We start from the raw sequence: 20,632 nt of genomic DNA, 5'->3' as shown, positions 1-20,632 counted from the left end.
AGGTGGATGATGTGTAAAATAATTATTGGGGACAGCAATTTAGAATGTGAAGATTATATTTTGTATCTCTTTATTCAACATTTTGAATTACTAGCTTGTATCCATGATAAGTAGTTTATTTTCATGCATTTAGTTTTAGCAAATGATAGCCTGAGAATAAAAGAAGTGTAAAATTCGATTTCAAAATCTTTTACTTAAACTGGTTCTATATGACTTTGTACTTTTATCCTTTTTTATTGTCCATAATGATAGATAATATAATTAGAATTTGAGGTGATTGTTAGGTGTGGAATTAGACATATCATTACTATTTGGCTGAAGGAGTTGGTAATAATTTGTCAATTTGACTATTTAAAATGATTGCAGTTGTCAAAGGAATGCATTTGGTTGTGGAAGTTAGCATTGAAACTTTTAACTTAGAGTGTCACTCGATAAAATATTATTAGAAAATTTTATTTTGATTAAGAAGACATTTTTGCAATCAAACAAATTGTTGGATTCAAATTTGCATATGTAGATCTAGAGACATGGCAATTCATGTTTTTAAATTAAGTTGCTATTTGTATTGTAGATCTATTTAGTGAGATAATATTCTTGCCTGTTTGTAATGCTATTAGGCATGATTTAAATAGATGGATTAATTTGCTCTTCTCTCAAAAAAGAAAGAAACATATGCAAGTTTGTATGTTTTTATTAATGTTGAAGATTGTAATAGGTTTTGGTGGCTTTCTAAACTTTTTCTAATTACTTAAGTGTTAGAAACATTATGACTACTTTTTGTTTAGTTACAACTAAAACTATACTGCTATGAAAGTGACAATGCACTCAAAATGGATTTGCTTTCTTTTCTTTTTGGTATCGTTACGTACACATAATATTGGTTAAAAAATCTTTGTTCAAATCACAGTAAATTGGGACTGACTTCATAGATAGAATTTATTTTCACAGCAAAAATTTAATTATTTTTATACTCAAATTTTCTCCTATATTTCTATTTATTATGTACCAAAAACATTTGTTACTATGTATTCAACTAATGTTCTAGGGGGCCTGGCTATGCCTTGCACAACCTAGGTACCTCTAGTATTTACCTTGTATATAAGAAAGGAGGAAGGTTTAGTGCTTTCCTTTCCTTTTGCCACTTGGCATCTTAATTATTTGACAAGTGTCCGAAGCCTTTTCTTTTTTTTGCCATTGAACCGTTTCTCTCAAGTGCCATTGAAACTTTTTCTTCCTTTCTCTCAGTAGAGAAGGCTATTTGATAAGGGTTTATTTTACGTATTTTTAAGTGCATTTTATTAGTTGATTTTGATTTGATTATTTAGTTTTATAACTAAAATAAATAGATTTTGGTAAAAATATACATTGTTTGGTAAAAGTGGTTATTATTGCATTTCTATTGATTTTAGTGGTAAAAACTTCATTTTTATGCTGGTTTAATGATTCAATCACCAAAGAATGTCAAGTGAGGTGAAAAATAGATAATTGGTGATGAATTCAAGTGGTTAAAAGAGAAAAAAAGTGAAAAACGTTCAAGTGAGGAAATGCAATTTAAGACAGTTTTGATACTCTGCGGTATTTCGACTATATCTGGAGCTACACTTATCAGATTGAGGTGATCTTTATATTATTTTAAAGCTAAGAAAGAGACCTACAATTGGTATGAAGACATCAAAATTCAATTCTGCTGTTTTCATGGGCAAAAAGTCGGAATACAGAAGCTGTATTCTGTGGTCAAAAATCGAAACAGGGGTTTGACTAGGTGATAGTATTTCGATCATATATCAGGCCACAAAGCTCCGATTTGGATGATTCTTGAAGCATTGTAAAGCTAACGCAAAGGGCTACAACATTTGTGTTTTGTACAAAAGCTAGTTCGACCTTCATCATAGAGAAAATCGCAGTTGAAACAAGGCTAAGTTGAAAACGTGAGTTGATGCCGCGTTTTGTGTAGTCGCGTTTTGAATCTGCAATTTGCTCAGCCATTTCTCTTGTGTTCAGACTACTTTCCAGCTATAAGTTGTAAGAGAATTTGGCGAACATGCTTTAGAAGACAAAAGGGCAAGAAAGGTGGCTTATTTTCAAGTCAAAAACATTGGTTATTGACTATCCTAAAAAAGTTTAGATTTGGAAATCAAAAGGTGGAATTTGACTTGGAAAAATGAAGCTCTTGAGCAGTTTTTATGCAGAGACATTAGGAGATGTCTGGGGATCCATCCGTAGTCAAATTTTCTTCTAGCAAACTCTCTCTATCTAGTTAATTTTGCAAGAATACTTGGAGGCTTCATCTGGTAATCATTTTCCAGTGCAAGACATAGCAGAAATTGGAGGGCTTCACCATTAACTTGGCTAAGCTTTTCTTAACCTTCTTGTACTTGTAACTTGAGATGTTTTACATTAATGAAGTTATGAGTTTGATTGTTATATCATCAATGAGTAACTAAATTTCTATATCTAGGGAGTAGATGAAACTTATGGCCAAGTGATATGAATTGAATGTGACTTATACTTGTTGTATCTTATATTAACTTGTCTACTTATGTATACTTGATTACTTATTGTTGTTTGATCACCAATAGTTGTTAGTATTCATTGAGAAATGGTAAAAACAATGGAATAACATGAGTGAAGTTTGAGTTGTTAATTCATGAGAATAGAATTACACTCAAGTGGATTAAATCTACATTTCATGCATGAATAAGAGTAGTTTCAGTTTTCACCAAGAGATTAGGGAAAACTACGCTGTTTTAGACCAATTTTATCATGAGAATGAAATTTGGCATTATTAGAAATGAATCCTTGGTTAAATAAGAGTAGTAACAAGTGTTAAATTCATTCATTTGGATCATTTGTGTCATAAGTGGAATCTACATCTCTAGATTCAAGTATTTGGTGAGTTTTTCTCCATTTGTGATATTGCAATTATCTAGTTAAGGATTTTAGATAGTAAAAAGATTATAGTTAGATTTAATTCTGAATTTTCTGCTCAAATATATTGTGAATCTAAATAATAGAGTAAATTAGAATCTAGTAATTGTTTAAGTTGCTCCTCGTGGGATCAACCTGATACATACCCTACATTACGATTTTGACCTGTATACTTGCAGTCAAACGGGTATAAATTCGGATTTAACTTGCACTTGTAGTAAAAACCCGTCACTATTCTTTCTTTTGCCATGTGGCTTCTTAATTATTTGACAAGTGTCTGAAGCCTTTTCTTTCTTTTGCCATTGAACCATTTCTCTCAAGTTCTTGTTGAAGCTTTTTCTTCCTTTCTCTCTACCGAATGGCTATTCTGAGCAAAAATCCAATTCCAAGCACCTATTGTATCAAACCCAATTCCAATTCCTTTCTCAAGAAATCCAATTGAACCGTTTCTTTCTCAAGTTGCCGCCGAAGCTTTTTCTTCTTTTCTCTCTACCGAATGTCTATTCTGGGCAAAAATCCAATTCCAAGCACCTATTCTACCAAACCCAATTCCAATTCCTTACTGAGCAAATCCAATTCCAAGTGCCTATTCTACCAAACCCAGTTTGAAATGTCTATTCTCTAAAAAGTTTGGATTTTTACATGATTCAGGCGATGGGTTTTTGATGAAGATTTGTGAGTTCTTTCTTCAAACCAGTAGGTCAACTGCTACTCCTGCAGATACTTCATTTCATGTTGCAGGGATTGCTGGTCACTCACATGGTGTTTGTACTTCAAAGGAGGAAAATTGGGAGCAGCTGAACTACTCTTGCTTACACATGCCGTGTTTTCCTCTTCCTCTAATATCAAATTAACCCTTTTCTATTTTGATTTCATGTTGCAAGAATTGTTGGGCACTCACGTGATAATTGTACTTCAAAGGAAGGAAATTCGGAACTTTTTGTTAGATTAGGTATGGTATTCTATTCTCATCAGTTTTGCCATTCAATTTTCCGCTCAAATCATGCTTTCTATTCAATTCTCATCAGCCATACGATAATGATGAGAAATATCGTTTCAGATATGATTTTTTCCTTATTTCAGTTATGATGAGAAATTGGTTTTCGATTCATTTAGGCTGCAGTTTTTCCAGTGAATTATGAAATCAAAAAAATGTAATAGAGGTATTTATTAGTGCATGCCGCTGGCTCCTCTGCCTTATGAACTGCAAGAAGCATCCTGGCCTTTACACCTTCTTTGGAGTCTCTTTGGTGAGAAAAAAATCTTTCCCCTTTTTTTTGTCAAATTTTCCACGTATGAATAATAGACAGATTAACAAATTCTAATATACACATATGCTTCAATTGATAGGTTCCTTTTAGCCCCTATTGGGTAGCTCGGTTGGTCACGCAGCCTCCTCAAGAAGCGTTGTCCATCTCCCCCACCAGGGTTACCATGTTCGAGGGGATGGGGCCTCTCCTCTTGGGCCGCAGGGGGATTAGTCGGGCCGAAGGCCCGGATAGCCCCTGCGTCTGGAAAAAAAAGAAGATAGGTTCCTTTTACTACGGTTCATATCATCAGTCAAGGAATCGTTTAACTTGAAGATCAGTTTGTTGTCTTTCTTGAATCTATAAGTAGCTTTTATTTGTTTCTGTGACTATATTTTCATAAGTAAAATTCATATTTCCCTTTTCTTTTTAGTAGTTTTTCTTCAGTTTTTGCTTCATCTATTTTAAGTTTACTGGTGCTATGTGTTTTGTGTGATCCTTTGTGAAACAAATGGTTGCTTATTTGAGTAGCTGATTGTGTTATTATTGACAGTCATACTATTTTTTTGCAAATAAAGCACAATAAATAAAGGAGAAAATTAGTAAAACCTTAAAGTTTGATGTAAACATTCTTGATCATCCACTCCAAACTTCAGTGGTTGATGACATTTTTAAGAGTCCAGTGATCGTGTCCAAATGTTGCTCACCCATACATTTGGAATTTTGCTACTGCAGCCCTTTGGTAATCTTCTTTTATGTCCTATTGCAACCCATTCAGCTACCCATTCACCTAAAATACAAGTCAAAAGTGAAGATACCAATCTAGCTCCCAATATATTATTAGTGGCATACCTAGAAAAAGGAGAGATCCATTTGCTGATGTGATTCTGGCCAACTGGTTTGTATATAATCAATGTACTATCAAACAATCAAATTGCTATATACACTGGAAAAAAATTGTAGTAATGGATATCAATAACAGATTTTGTGAGCCAAAGTCATTGGCACAATATATTTTGTGAGACAAACTTTTGCTTGTGCTGATTTTGGGGCTATGGCTGCTATGCTAAAGTTATTATTACATGACAAGTTCCTTTTTAACTAATTTCAACCTCCTGCTATTGTTGCTTTTCTCTTTAATCACAATGGACAATTTGGTAACACATAAAAATAAGAAGCTATACAGAACCTAAGATAGTTTTTCTTAGAATGAATATAGTTATAATATCTCAGATGAGATATGTGACCTGTTGTTGTTCTAAATGAGGAATATGAGTGATTAACTATTTTTCAAAGATCTTTAAAATCAATGCAGAAAGGCTGATATTGGCAAAACTTGTTTAGTCATTTAAGTGACTATTGATTAAGCAATTTAGTGTGTGCTTGTTTGCTATTTCGTTTCGTCTAGACTTGTCAAGGGCATGAAAAGTTTTTAGAGAAAACACCATCTTTGTCTAACCTTTATTGTACCTTCTTAATTTTAAACCATTGATCAACCTAGAGATCATTGATAGATTTGATGCTTCCTTTAAGCCTTTTTCACAAGTAATCATGATCATTTATTTGGTTTAAGAATAAGAAAAAAAACAATTGGTGTTTTGCCCTTGTTGCTTCACTTTCCCCACGTGGTATGGTTTATTTTTTTTGCTATCTTTTTTTTTCATCTTTCACCTGGTAAAAAACAATAAATTACCTTTTCTCTCTTGCTTATTCATATTGATTTATTAATTTTTTTTAAAAAATTTTGAACTTTTCCCCTTTTATCTGCACTAAATTTTATTCTTTTTTTTTGCTTTAATTGCAAAACCAAAATTTTCATTTAAATTGAAGTTGCCTCCGTTGTAGGCTATTTGTATGTTGTTCTTGCAAGTCTGCATACATTGCTACGAGGTTTGTCTAAAAAACTCAAGATCAAATTTAAGCTTTATGCTTTTGATTTGCACTTTTTTTTTACGTATTTAGAGTTTTGAAACTGTTATGTTACTAATTAAATTAGAGGCCGCATGTTTTCTATTGGAAAGTTTTAGTTTTTATTAACATTAATAACCATTAAGAAACATAAAATATGGTCTTCTCCCTAAAATCTGATAGCAAGTTTTCTTTATTGTATATGCTTGAGTTCTTGGTTATTATCTTGGTATCTATACATGATATGCTTGGCTCGAGTTAAAACTAACTTTGTGTATGCACTTTTAGTTGCTATTGTGTTAGTTAATCATTAGTCAAACCTCTATGCTATGCTATGGAATAGGGCTGCAAACGAGCCGAGTCGAGTCGAGCCTTGACTTAATTTCATCGAACTCGAACTCGAGCTCGAGATCGATGAGCTAGTAATTTTCAAGCTCGAGCTAGAGCTCGACTCGATTCGAGCCCGAAAAAAATAAAAAATAATTATTTTATTTTTAAAAAAATAAATAAAATAATATTTTTTCTTAATAAATAATAAAATATTAAGGATATTTATGTAATTTTACTATTAAAAATAAAAATAAAAAAATATATATATATACTCGAGCTCACGAGCCGACTCGCGAGCTAACGAGCTTAATGTTTTGAGCTTGAGCTCGAGCTCGACTCTGGCTCGACCAGCTAGAGCTCGACTCGAGCGCGAACGGCTCGATTCGTTTGCACCCCTAATATGGAATGCCAAAAAGAAAGACAAGCCAACGCTTAAATTCAATAGATGGTCTCTTTGACGAAGTTAGTAGTGGTCAAATGTTATTAAAACAGACAAAGAGCTCATATATATATATATATATATATATATATATATATATATATATATATATATATATATATCGGCATATTGTATAGACCTACTCATGCATGATAATACAACTACCAGCTTAATACATCTGACTAAATGTTGTCAATTCTTTTTCTCCTTCATAGACTTCATCTTTTTCCCCTTCAACTACATTAAATTTCATATGGCTATATTTCTGCTGGCCGTTACAATTTCCTATATTTCTGCTGGCCTGAAAGTTTCCTATATATCATGTGGGTTTTATTTCTGGTGGAATTGCTAGTTTCATTTTTGTTTTCCATTTTTGGGTTGTTTTTGTGTGTGATACTCAGGCAATTGGTTTGCCTGCAGATTTGAACTTTCATGCTTGTATCTTTTCTATTAGTTATTGAGGCCACAAACTATCAAATTCTTGCTGTTGTGTGAGGATAAATTACTAGAAATTTAGTTGTAAAAAATCCATAAAGCAAAAGTACGAGGGGTGATGGTAGTTAGAAAAAAAACAATGATGGCTGTTAATGGGTACATTTTTCTGGATAAGGGTCTGAGATTTGAGTCCAATTGAGATACCCTGTAAACAGGATATCAAGTTACCTCTTCCAGCCCCTTTTTTGCCAGATTTGATTAGTTTTCGTAAATACTTAAATAGGTACAAATATGTTCCCTATAATTTGTTACTAACCCCTTAGCAACTATATTTTTAATGTTTTATTAGACATTTTGTTTTAAAAACCCACAAAACAAAAGGATATGCAGAGGGTGGTCGGGAAACAGGAAAAAGTAATGATGGTTGCCAACGTGTACATTATTCTGGACTTGGGTCTAAGATTTGAATCCAATTGAGATAACCTTTAAAAGGAATATGGAGTTACCTCTTCTAACCCGCGTTGTACCAGATTGATTAGTTTTAGGTAAATAAGTAAATAGATACATCTATTTCCATTATAAAAGTTACTAACGACTTAGGAACGGTATATTTTATACTAATAAAATTTGTTCACGATTGGAAAATTCGAGCATTGGACATTCTTCACATGACATTAGCTTTTAAGGATTGGATATATCCAAACCATATCCATGTCCGGATCCAATCTCAATCGAATTGGAACTACCTTTCCAGAATGAGTCAAATAATTGGAACTATTAATACCTATACAGGTCCTACCCATTAGGAACCTAAACGTGATGATTAGAAATTTGGTTTTCCTAGATCTCGTTCACTGTCTAAGCTTTTTCCAGTTTCTCCCCTTTGCCATCCAAGTTTGCACTTGCATTTAATTTGCTTGAAAAATAGAAAAGTTAGACTGGATTACTGATCTTTTATCATACTTTATCAAACAACCTATTCATTTGCATTGATACAACTATGCACTACATGTTGGATTGCATGAATTCTTACCAATAGCTACGTACTTCATTGAAAACATTACAGGTTTGTATACAAAAAAAATAAATAAATAAAACAGGTAAGGAATCCACTATGGCTGGCCAATTCGATTAGTCTTTACTTGCTCTGCAATTGTGCTTTGTGAATTGTCCATACTTGTATATCTTGTGGTAAGGCTAAGACAATTCTCAGTGTCATAAGTAGTTTAATGTTTATTACTACCGCAGCTCCAATGTTCATGTATATTATCAAACACAGTAATTTCATAATGTCTTGGGTATAATATGTTTTGTTTCCTTCCATAACTTATGATTGGGATCCAATTCTTTTTGCACAACATGAAGTTACTCACAATTTGAATATCATTGCCCAAGTCAAAATCTACAATAAGAACTTCTACTTCCAAACAAATAGCTAATATTTTAGGATACACTTGATAATTATTTATACTTTAAAACAAAAAACTGTAGGAGCTTAACTTTTCTAGTGACCTGCATCTGCAATCGGAAAACATTCGATTGTGTGTTTCATTCGCAACTATGAGGCAGATTATCAAGGCTAGAAGGAAGGCAAGTATAATATTGTCAAGGTATACACTACTGAGGAATTAGCTCACATTCCAATGGCAATCACGGCTGCAGAAACGAATGAAAAAATTCCAGACCTTCATACTACTGGCTGCAGTCTGCTAACAAAAATGAATTTTTCAGTTCATCAACCAAAAAACTGCTGGATACCATCGCCGAAACTTCTGCTACTGCAAACAAAGTGCCGCCAACAAAGAGAGCCTTGGTTTTTGGAACTGTACCTCTTGAAATTGGATCAAATTCTGCTGAAGCTAATACACCTGCCCCATGCCCACCAATGCACTCTCAGCTTTCGCTCCAACTAATCTTGCACTTGGAAATCCCTTGAAGAAGCAGCGTGATAGTGAACTCTGAACTTGTTTGAAGTCTTTTGAATTGCTAATCTTGCTAATCTTGAAGCACTTTACAGCTGAATTGCTAATCTTGCATCTTTTGATACAATATTGACATCCATTAAGAAATTGTTCTTTTGTGCAACTTAATGGATCTCAATATTTGATATTTTGTAATTGCAGCTTATCATTGCACTTTATATTAAGTATTCAGCATGTCATCTCCCGTCTCTGTAAGCCTAACTTGCACTTGAAGATATCAAGCTATTTACTTGCCAATCTTTTGTCATCTTCTCTTATCTTTTGCAATGTTGATGGTTTTCTGATTTTGTTTAGTCTTATATTGTTAGCCACATGTTTGATTGGTAATTTATGATTTTAAGAATGCTATTTCACAAACATTACTGTTAATCTTATCTTATACAAAAATATATGATAACAGATTATAGGGGACCTAGGTTGTGCTTGGCACAGCCGAAAACCTCCTAGTATATATATAAGAAGAGAGAACGGTTTAGTTTTTTACCTCCTTTCTTGCCACATGGCTTCTTAATAGCTTGACAAATAGAGTAACTCCAACATTTCTTATCCCTTGCATTTTTTTTTGTTCCCTTGTTCACGCTGAACCAAACAAGTCTGGCCCTTATGTTGTCCTTTCAGAGTCCAATGAGTTTTCTACTTATTATATATGATGACATGGAAGCTTACTTAGCATCCCACTTTTTTTAACGTGTGGCATAGTTCTCCTTTGAGAAAGTTGTGATTTTTTTTCCATTTTTTATTTCCCCACTTCTACCTTGATGGCCAAGACAGAAGATCTATTATATGGGTTAAGACAGAAGATTTTCACTACAAGTCATCTTGCTTTAACCATATGGAATTTATGTGTTGTCTAATTTGTGACTATGGGATCAAGTTTTACAAATTAATGAAAAACTTTTAGTCCATGGATATTGATTAATTATGTTTAATTAGTAGCTCACCCAATTCTTACATTTAAACAGTTCCTTTATATGATCGATTAAAGTCTCTTTTCCTATTGTACTATAAATCATTTTTCAGAATTGCATAGAAAATCAGTTTTCTTTCTTCCCAATTGTACTTAACCATGCAATTGCTTTATTGCCTTCCTTCATTAACCTCAAGATTAGTGATGGATCTGATAGATTCTTTTTTACCTATTTCCCATAATCATAATATGGTTCTTCACTTTCGCTTAAGAGAAATTGCAGACTCAATTGACTACTTTTGATTTAATTACAATTAAAGCTATGTTACTATTGAATAGGTAATGCATTCCTAGTGTATTTACCTTCCCTCCTTTTTTGGCATCATCATGTTACATAATACAAGTTCAAAATTCTTTGTCCAAATCACAATAATTAGGGGCTAATTTCTTTCCTCATAAAATCGCTTGATGCTTAATTTTTCTCTTGTATTTCTGTTTATTGTATACCAAAAAGATATGTTGCTATATATTCAATTAAGCTACTAGGGTATCCAAGCTGTGCCTCCAAGGTACCTCTAGTACTTCAAGAAAGAGCTGCTCATGAATCTAGTACACCTTCTATGCATGCCAAAATGTGGTCTTGTCATTTTGATCTACCAACCATATCTCTGAAAACCCTTGAGATAAAGAAGCATACACTTAACATCTACAAGAAAAATATTACTATTGTGGGTTGAATAATATGTGCTCAGCAAGCAGCTCTTACACCTTTGTTAAATCATGCAGATAATACATACATAAATATTACTTTCAAATGGATTTGGCACACCATCCACATGCAATAAATTTTTTCATGAAGAAAACATCTTTTGAATTTTTAAGTATAATTGTAAGTCATTAGGAGAGTGGTAACAATCTTTAACGTAACATATGCATTTTTTTTGACTAGATGATTAGTGCATTTGACCAGACATACATGTAACATAAACATGAACATACCCATGATCATATCTAGATCACGTCATGTATACATGTGAGAAACCTTTAACATGTCACCGGCTTATAACTAGCACGTGCCTTCATTGTTTCTGAGTATTTAATCTAACATTTAATCCCAATCTAGGAGGGCGGTAGAATAAGCATATTCCTTGTTCTTCACTTGACGTACACGATCATGGGTCAAAAGCCTATCATAGGTCTACAATTCACCATTGTTAACTAATCAAGTATTTTTCCTGATCTTCACTTAATCGCCATAACATGGTAGGATTATAGCCCCTTCAATTATCTCATATGCGTTTAGAGCTTATTATGGTTATTGACATTTATCCTTACATATCATGCATAACATTTGTTCATCATAAAATATATGATTTTATAATAAAACATGTCGCCCCAAATAATCATAATATTTAAATCATAAACATAATCGTACATGATTTTATTTTGCTTGAACAATGCAGATTGAGAAAAAAATAACGGTTATTATTACTTTGCCCCTTAACGTTCGGTGTCACTATCAATTTCCCCCGTAACGTTATTTTTTAGTCACTTTACCTCTAAAACTAACGGTCAAACTTAATGAAGTTTGTTAATTAAAGTAAAAAGACAAGTTTAGCCCTTAAAGTTATTATCATTTTACCTCCATAAACTATAGTCTCATTATCAATTTACCCCATAAAGTTATTTTTTAGGCAATTTATCCTACCATTAAACCAATTTAGCAAGTTAAAAAACTTTAGAAGAAAGTACCCTCTTTTTTGTATAATAAAAATAATAAAAAATTTAGAATGGCTCTTCTCCTCTTTATTATCAAGAAAAAAAATCAAAGTATTAATCTCTTTCTTCTTGGCAATCTTATTAATATTAAAAAAAATAGAAAGATTTGGAGGGGAAGAGGGTGAGAGAGAGATAGAGAGAGAGAGAGTTCAATTCTTTTTTTAAAAAAATACAAATAAGAAAGAATTAAATACTTTTATTATTTTGAAATTATTTTACTTTATTGTTTACCACCAGATTTCAATCCTAACCCCAACAACCTTAAATTAATACGATAATGTTACACTTTTTTTTTTCTTTGCAAAATCTAATTTTTTGTCTCCTTCTTTCCTATCTCTTTTTCTTTTTCTAGTATTAATAAGTGTGAAAAAAGAAATTTGAGAAAACTCTTTTATTTTTATATTTTTGGATCTCTTAAAGTGAAAAAAAAGAAGAATAATCATTTCAACTTTTCTATTTTTAATTATACATATAAGGACAAATATATTTAAAAAAAATTATCACACTAGTTAGATTAACGATGAAGTAAAATGTTTAGAAAATAATGTTAGGAATTAAAGTGATTATATCAATATAATTTAAAAGAATAAAGTAGTAATAACAATGTAGTAATGTTATAGAAAAAAAGGGTAGTTTTGTCCAAAATTTCTTAACATGTTGAGTTGAATTAATTATAGGGGTGAATTGACTAAAAGATAACGTCAGGAGATAAACTGATAGTAATGATATAGTTGAAGGGGATAAAGTGATAATAATCCAAAAAATAATTGCTATTAAACAATTTTAGCAATCACAGAGGTAAGAATCACTCACTAGCATCTGACTAACCAATTCACTGATATACTTGATCATTTAAACCCTGGAATACACCATATGGAATATTCGTCATTTCCTTTGACATACTATCATTATGTATGTAACTCCTAGCATATACTGGACCCTAACCAAAAAATTCACGAGAAGTTTTCCTGAAATAGATTTTTCGATTGGAAAGTTTCTTAAAAAACGGGTAGTTGTTCTATTAGAAAATTTCCCAATTTAACATGTGCTAGTTTGAAACAAAATGGGCTTTCCTATTAAGCTTGCAATCAATTAAATTGGGTTTGCCATAATTGAACCATTTCTAAAAGATTGGGCTGCACAAAAATTGTGATTTTCATGACAATGACTAATTATAATTTAATTTGGTCTCAATTTTAGTAACAGGGCTGATTAATTCAATAACAATGTAACTAAACAATGTAACTCCCAACCTTTTGTGCCACAAATGAAAATTTCAAAAATACTTTAATTGCCATGACAAAATTTGCAGCTAGCGAGGAAGAACACAGGCAAAAACCATACTCTTTAACACCGGCAGCGTGTGACCTTCACAATTTCGTTAATTTCTGTATTTTGTTTCCTCTTCAAAAGCCTCAATTCGACTTAATGATATTTTCAACCAAAACTTCAGCTTTAACCTATAAAATTAACGTGATTTTCCTCAACAGCACAAATCCAAGGTTTCCAAAGATTCTTCATGATTCATAGACTAACTAGAAGGAACTTTCACAAATTTTCCTTTCTCCGAAGGATACAAGTAAAAGTCTAAGTGTTATATTGTTCTAAATCAGCACCTGATGCAAAACTTCTAAATCCAACTCATCTTCATATATTCCAATATCCTACCAATTTATTCAAACGTATTGGTAGGGGTAATGTTATTATATTGCATTATTAAAGAGCTCCACCAATACTTTATTTATTTATTGTTAGGAAAGGGGGTACCGGTACAGGCACACAATATCAGAGTAAACCCAGGATAAATAACTCTTTTCCCGAATACCAGTTAAAATAAAAATAAACCAAATTACCAAGTAATAATACCAGCAGTGATAATAAAATGCAAGAAAAATAAAAGGCACAGGATACCAAGATTTTTACATGGAAAATCCAAATTGGGAAAAATCACGAGACTTAGTCCAGTCAAAAAAATCTCCACTATCACAATAATAGGAATACACAGGTCTATCCGAAATATTCGGATGACAATAATAGCACCAATATCAACCAAGTAAATCTGTTATAAAATCATCCCCAAAAACTAAACTGTCAAAGAAGTGGGTTGGAAAAAATGTTATCAAACGAAAAGGAAATTCGAAATCTGAATAGGTAGATGAGTAAAGTTTGACGAGAGGATCCCGTGTGTAAAATTTCGTCTCAATCAGACTTCAAATCACCTTCCAATTGAGGCCTTGAAGTTATTTCACTCTCTCTGCTATTTCTCTCTTCGTCGTTCTTCACCACAATGAAGAGAGTGGTAGCTGACTTTTTCTAACTCTCAGAAGATTGCAAGCGACAGCTGTCAATTAGTATTTAAGTTTGAGAAATCCTCAAGCACTTCTCAAGTACTTGCATAAGTGGGCTGGCCCACAAATGGGTTGGCTCACAACACAAGTCCAACAATCTCCCCCTCTAGCTTATTTGGGGGGCTCCACTAGACCTGCTTCTTGTTTACAAAACAAGAGTTTCTCCTTAGGCAATACTTTAGTAAACATGTCAGCACCATTATCATTTGTATGCACCTTCTCAAGTGTCAACGGTTTGGAATCTAGTACTTCCCGAATCCAATGATACCTCACATCAATGTATTTGGATCGAGAGTGAAATGTAGAGTTCTTACACAAATAAATAGCGCTCTGACTGTCACAATAAAGACTATACTTCTCTTGTTTCATACCCAACTCTTGAAGAAATTTCTGCAACCAAATAGTCTCCTTGCATGCTTCAATGGTTACGATGTACTCCGTCTCCATACTAGAAAGGGTAATACACTTCTGTAACTTACTTTGTCATGACACTGCTCCCCTTGCAAAAATCATCAAGTACTCAGATGTGGACTTCCTATTATCAAGATCACCTGCCATATCTGCATCAGTGTATCCATCTAACATACTTTTACTATTGCCGAAACATAGACACAATTTAGAAGTTCCCTTAAGATACCCGAGAATCCATTTGATAGCATTCCAATGCTTCTTACTAGGATTAGAAAAATACCGACTAACTATTCCAACTGTATGAGCAATATCTGGTTTAGTGCAAACCATAGCATACATCAAACTACCAACAGCCGAAGCATAAGGAACCTTCTTCATGTCTTTGTTACCTTTCTCACTTGTAGGACACTGCTTGATATTCAGTTTAAAGTGACCTGTAAGTGGAGTTGAGACTTCCTTAGCTCTACTCATGTTAAACCTGTTGAGTACTTTCTTAATGTATTTTTCTTGAGATAACCAGAGCTTCTTATTTTGCCTATCACGAGAGATTTTTATCCCCAGTATCTGTCTAACCGGACCCAAATCCTTCATTGCAAAGGATTTACTTAACTCCTTTTCAACTTGTCAATTTTTATAGTGTCACGACCAACAATCAACATGTCATTAACATATAGCAAGAAAATAATAAAATCACCATCTGAAAAGCTTTTCACATAAATATAATGATTAGATGTAGTCCTATGGTACTCATGATCTGTCATGAAGGAGTTAAACTTCTTATACCACTGTTTCGGTGCTTGTTTCAATCCATACAAATTCTTCTTGAGACGGCATACAAGATTTTCTTTACCACTTTCTTTGAACCCCTCCGGTTGTTTCATGTAGATCTACTTTTTCAAGTCGCCATGCAGGAAGGCTGTCTTTACATCAAGTTGTTTGATCTCCAAATTCAAACTGGCTATAATACCAAGAACAACTCGAATTGATGACATTTTTACCACAGGAGAGAAGATTTATTCAAAATCTATACCCTTTTTTTGACTAAATCCCTTCACAACCAATCTTATTTTGTACTTTGGTTGTGAACTGTGCTCCTGAATTTTCAACCTATAGACCCATTTATTCTTTAGATCTCTCTTGCCCTTAGACAGTTTCACTAACTCATAAGTGTGATTCTCATGCAAGGACACCATCTCCTCTTGCATGGCTCACAACCAATTTTCTTTATTCTCATACTCTAAAGCCTCACAGTAGGATTCTGGCTCTCCTCCATCTGTCAACAACACATATTCATGGGGATTATATCTGTTAGAAGGTCTCCTCTCTCTAGTAGATCTCCTAAACTCATCTTGTGGTAGCAGTGGTGGAGTAGGTGGCCCCTCATATTCAGATTTATCAGCAGTAGGATTATTACCATCATCAATATTCTCTCTCTGCTCTGTCTCAACTCCCCCTTGATTAAAATCGACAGGTACTGGAATTAGATTTGGATCTGAATTTGAGCTAGCAGGAATATCATCTGAGAATTTTGAGTTGTCACTTTTATCAATGTCTTCAATGGTTTGATTTTCAAAGAAGACAACATCTCTGCTCCTGATCACCTTCTTCTCAATAGGATCATACAACCTATAACCAAAATTTTCATGTCCATAACCCAAGAAAATGCACTGCTTGATTTTACATCAAGTTTTGACCTTCTATCTTTGGGGATATGAACAAATGTCTGACAACAAAAAACTCTCAAGTGTTTAAAGAACACATCTTTTCCCATCCACACCCTCTCTGGGATATCACCATCTAGAGAAACTGATGGAGAAAGATTAATCAAATCGACTGCAGTCCTCATTGCCTCACCCCAAAAGGATTTTGACAGTTTAGTATTAGAGAGCATACATCTGACCCGTTCAGTGATGGATCTGTTCATTCTCTCTGCCACTCCATTCTTTTGAGGAGTTTTTGAAACAATCTTTTCCAATCTGATCCCACGGGACTTGCAATAGATTTCAAATGGTCATCTGTACTTACCACTATTATCAGCACGTACACACTTTAACTGCTTATCAGTTTCCCTTTCAACTTTGCTATGAAAGTCTTTAAACACATTCAAAACCTGATCTTTGGATTTCAAAGCAAAACACAAAACCTTTCTAGTAAAGTCATCAATAAAAGTTACAAAATAAACAGCACCACCAAGAGACTTATCTTTCATATAGCAAACATCAGTGTACACCAATTCTAACAGATTCAATTTTTTAGATGGAAGAAAAATTTTAAATGCAACTCTGTGTTGTTTCTCATAAGTGCAGTCAACACAAGGTTTAAGTACATTACCTCTAACTTCAGGTAGGAGTTGTTTGTGAACAAGTGTCTGGATTCCTTTTTCACCCATGTGTCCAAGTCACCTATGCCAAAGATCAATTGATGAATCACGAACTGCATTGACTTCTCCCTTCCCCAACTTGGCTTGCATCAAGTAGAGGGTACTCTGCTTCTTTTCTCTAGCAACAACGAGATTTCCTTTGCTGAGTTTCCATTTGCCTCCACCTTGCGAGATATAGTAGCCCTCATCGTCAAGTTTTCCTGTAGAGATAAGATTAAGGCGAATATCAGGGACATGTCGAACATTTCTTAATATCAGTTGACACCCGGTATGTGTATTCAAATATATGTCTCCCATGCCAATAACTTTGCATGACACATCATTTTCCATCCTAACATATCCAAAATCTTCTTCGGTGTAAGTTGAGAAGAAATGTCTGTGAGAAATAACATGATAGCATGCAACCGAATCAACTGCCCAATCACTGTCATAATGAATAATATTCACCTGACCATCGTCACAGAACACAAACATATCATCATGAGCTGCCACAACTACTGTAGTGTCATCATCATCTTTTTCCTTCGCCTTACCCTTTTTCTCAGCCTGATCCTGTTTTAGGATTTTGCACTCCTACATATAATGCCCATTCTTTTTACAATAATAGCATACAACATTTTTCTGTGACTCAGGCCTGCCTCTAGATTTGTCATTCCTATTGTGGGGACCTTTGTTTTTGCTTCTCTCTCTTCTTTCTTTCTTTTCTGTCACCAGGGCCTGGTTCTCACAGACAATTTCTTGTTCCTTCCTCCTGAACTCTTTATTCATCACGGCTTCTTTTGTAATAGCCATGGTCAATACACCATTCGGAATTGAATTACTGATAGAGACCACCATGGTTTTCCAACTATCCGGTAGTGAACTGAATAATAATAAAGTTTGCACTTCATCATCCAGATTCAAATTTAATGTAGTTGCCAGATTTATCAATCCCTGAAAATTAGTCAAGTGCTCAGTCATATCTTCCCCATCCTTATATCTCATCGAGTAATTTGCTTTAGACAACTAGCCTTGTTCAAACCGGTCTTTCTTTCATTCATACTCTCAAGTTTCTTTCATAATATATCAGCTCTGGTGTCATTAGCAAAATGTTGAAAAATATTTTGACTAATCCATTTTCTAATATTACCAACAGTTTTCCTGTGCATATTAGCCCATTTTTCATCACTCACATCACTTGGTCTACATTTATTCCCTAGAACAGGTTCAAACAAATCTCTACAATATAAGTAATCTTCCATTCTAGACTTCCAAATCGAATAATTAGTTGCATTTAATTTTATCATACAACCACTCTCCGAATCATCCATTTTTAACTAGTACAACCGAGCAGCCCAACCTGACTGCTCTGATACCACTTGTTGGGAAAGGGGGTACCGGTACAGGCACACAATATCAGAGTAAACCCAAGATAAATAATTCTTTCCCCAAATACCAGTTAAAATAGGAATAAATCAAATCACTAAATAATAATACCAGCAGTGGTAATAAAATGTAAGAAAAATAAAAGACACGGGACACCAAGATTTTTACGTGAAAAATCTAAATTGGGAAAAACCATGGGACTTAGTCCAGTCAAAAAAATCTCCACTATTACAATAATGGGAATACACAGGTCTATCTGAAATATTCGGATGATAATAATAGCACCAATATCAACCAAGCAAATTTGCTATAAAATCACTCCAAAAAACTACAACTGTCAAAGAAGTGGGTTTGAAAAGATGTTACCAAACGAAAAGGAAATCCAAAATCTGAATCAGTAGATGAATAGAGCTTGACGAGAGAATCCTGTGTGTAAAATTTCGTCTCAATCGGACTTCAAATCACCTTCCAATTGAGGCCTTGAAGTTATTTCACTGTCTTTGCTATTTCTTTCTTTGTCGTTCTTCACCACAATGAAGAGAGTGGCAGCTGACTTTTTCTAACTCTAAGAAGATTGCAAGCGATGGCTGCCAATTAGTATTTAAGTTTGAGAAACCCTCGCACTTGCATAAGTGGGCTGACCCACAAATGGGCTGGCCCACAACACAAGTCCAACATTATTGGGGGCGAGTTCAACCAATACTAATCATTCAAAATAGGAGTCCAAAACATAGCATCCCAAATAACTAGCCACGATCACCATGAAATCCAAATTTAAGCCTGCCACAATCTGTTTAAATGAATTATTTGAAGTTTGAACACATATCCAGACATGTTGTATGACTTTAAATATGAGATTCTAATGCCTAAAAATAAACGAGAGCAGAACTTAGGAAAAGAAATTTATAATCCTTACCTGTTCAAAGTCCAAGGATGTTTAAGTCACTATCTTCTCGTCTAATTGTATTGAATTGATGGTCACCTCATTAAAAAACTTGCGGTAAGATGCCAGTTGTCATCTCTAAACTATGAGCCACAGATATATTTCGTTCTCAAATTTTTTGTCATAACATATTTAGTATCTGAATTATTTATTTTTTACCAATTTCATCTTCAAATGAAATATTAATGGGAAAATGCCAGTTTTCATCTCCAAACTTTGGTTCATGGGCACATTTCGTTCTCAAATAACTGCATCCAAGTCAATTGCTGCCAACAAGAGGTAGAATCAACGGCATAGACAAGACACATAGTTTGAGAATGGAATGTGTTCATGACCCAAAATTTGGAGATAAAAACTATTAATTTCCCGAAAACTTGCACACTCACACTTTTTTTTTTTTTAGTTTCTTTCATCGAGTCTAAGAATGGAGAAAATTTTAATTTCTTATACCTTTTCAGACTTTGATGAGTAAGGTACTTGAAAATGCAGTAGTCCCAAAAACGAGGGGAGATAACTAGTTCATCACCATACAAGTCTGATTGACGATTCTCTTTTCTGCTTTCACCTTTCATTTCTCATTATTAAGCCGTTCTATCATACTTCTTTTCTATTTCACAGAATTGGAATCAGAATTAAGTTTGCTTTCCAGGACTTTTAAAGAATTGTTACGCCAAGTATTTTTTAATTAATGTGTATCAGAATCTAAAGCTGTTGGTTTATCAACTTTATAACCTAACGGCTTCTCAATTTGGTGTATTCCTGAAAATGTATTATGATTTTATAATAGCACTCGTTCTCACTTGCATAGGAGAGAATCAAAAACCATTGGGAAAGGATGCAGGATAGTAGACTTTTGTATGGTTGCACGCGATTAGGAACTCAAGTAGCTTAGTTCATACCTTTTTCTTTCTTCAAAGAGGATCAATAGTGATTTTCCACTCTTCCCTTGATCACTCAAATCTGTGATTTGTTAGTTATAGGTGGAGTGTCTTATCAACTAAGCTAGGTTGGTTCATACCTCAAACAATCAGATTGAATCTGCAAAGAGTCGAGTAGAACAATGCTACTGCACAAAAGATATTAGCAGAGGGTAAGGTTTAAGTTTTTTTTTTTTTTTCTTTCTTTCCTATTTATACATCTGCCTTACAAAGCTAAAAGTGGAGTTTCTGTTAACTTATGAGTGCATTTAAATATTTTTTCAGTATTTACATCAAATTTATAATGTCACTT

At 33.7% G+C, this 20,632-nt stretch overlaps 1 long non-coding RNA gene across 1 annotated transcript; it reads left to right on the top strand.

Moving 5' to 3' along the window:
* The first annotated feature begins 3,220 nt into the window (after nucleotides 1-3,220).
* Nucleotides 3,221-4,607, top strand: LOC140010140 (uncharacterized). Its single transcript, XR_011817393.1, has 3 exons — nucleotides 3,221-3,880; nucleotides 4,045-4,178; nucleotides 4,279-4,607. It is a non-coding gene; the product is annotated as an uncharacterized lncRNA (long non-coding RNA).
* Nucleotides 4,608-20,632: the final 16,025 nt, after the last annotated feature.

Source organism: Coffea arabica, chromosome 7c (assembly GCF_036785885.1).
Source record: "Coffea arabica cultivar ET-39 chromosome 7c, Coffea Arabica ET-39 HiFi, whole genome shotgun sequence".
NCBI classification, from domain to species: domain Eukaryota; kingdom Viridiplantae; phylum Streptophyta; class Magnoliopsida; order Gentianales; family Rubiaceae; genus Coffea; species Coffea arabica.
The sequence above is the reverse complement of the archived record's forward strand: the minus strand, read 5'-3'. Positions and strand labels throughout refer to the sequence as shown.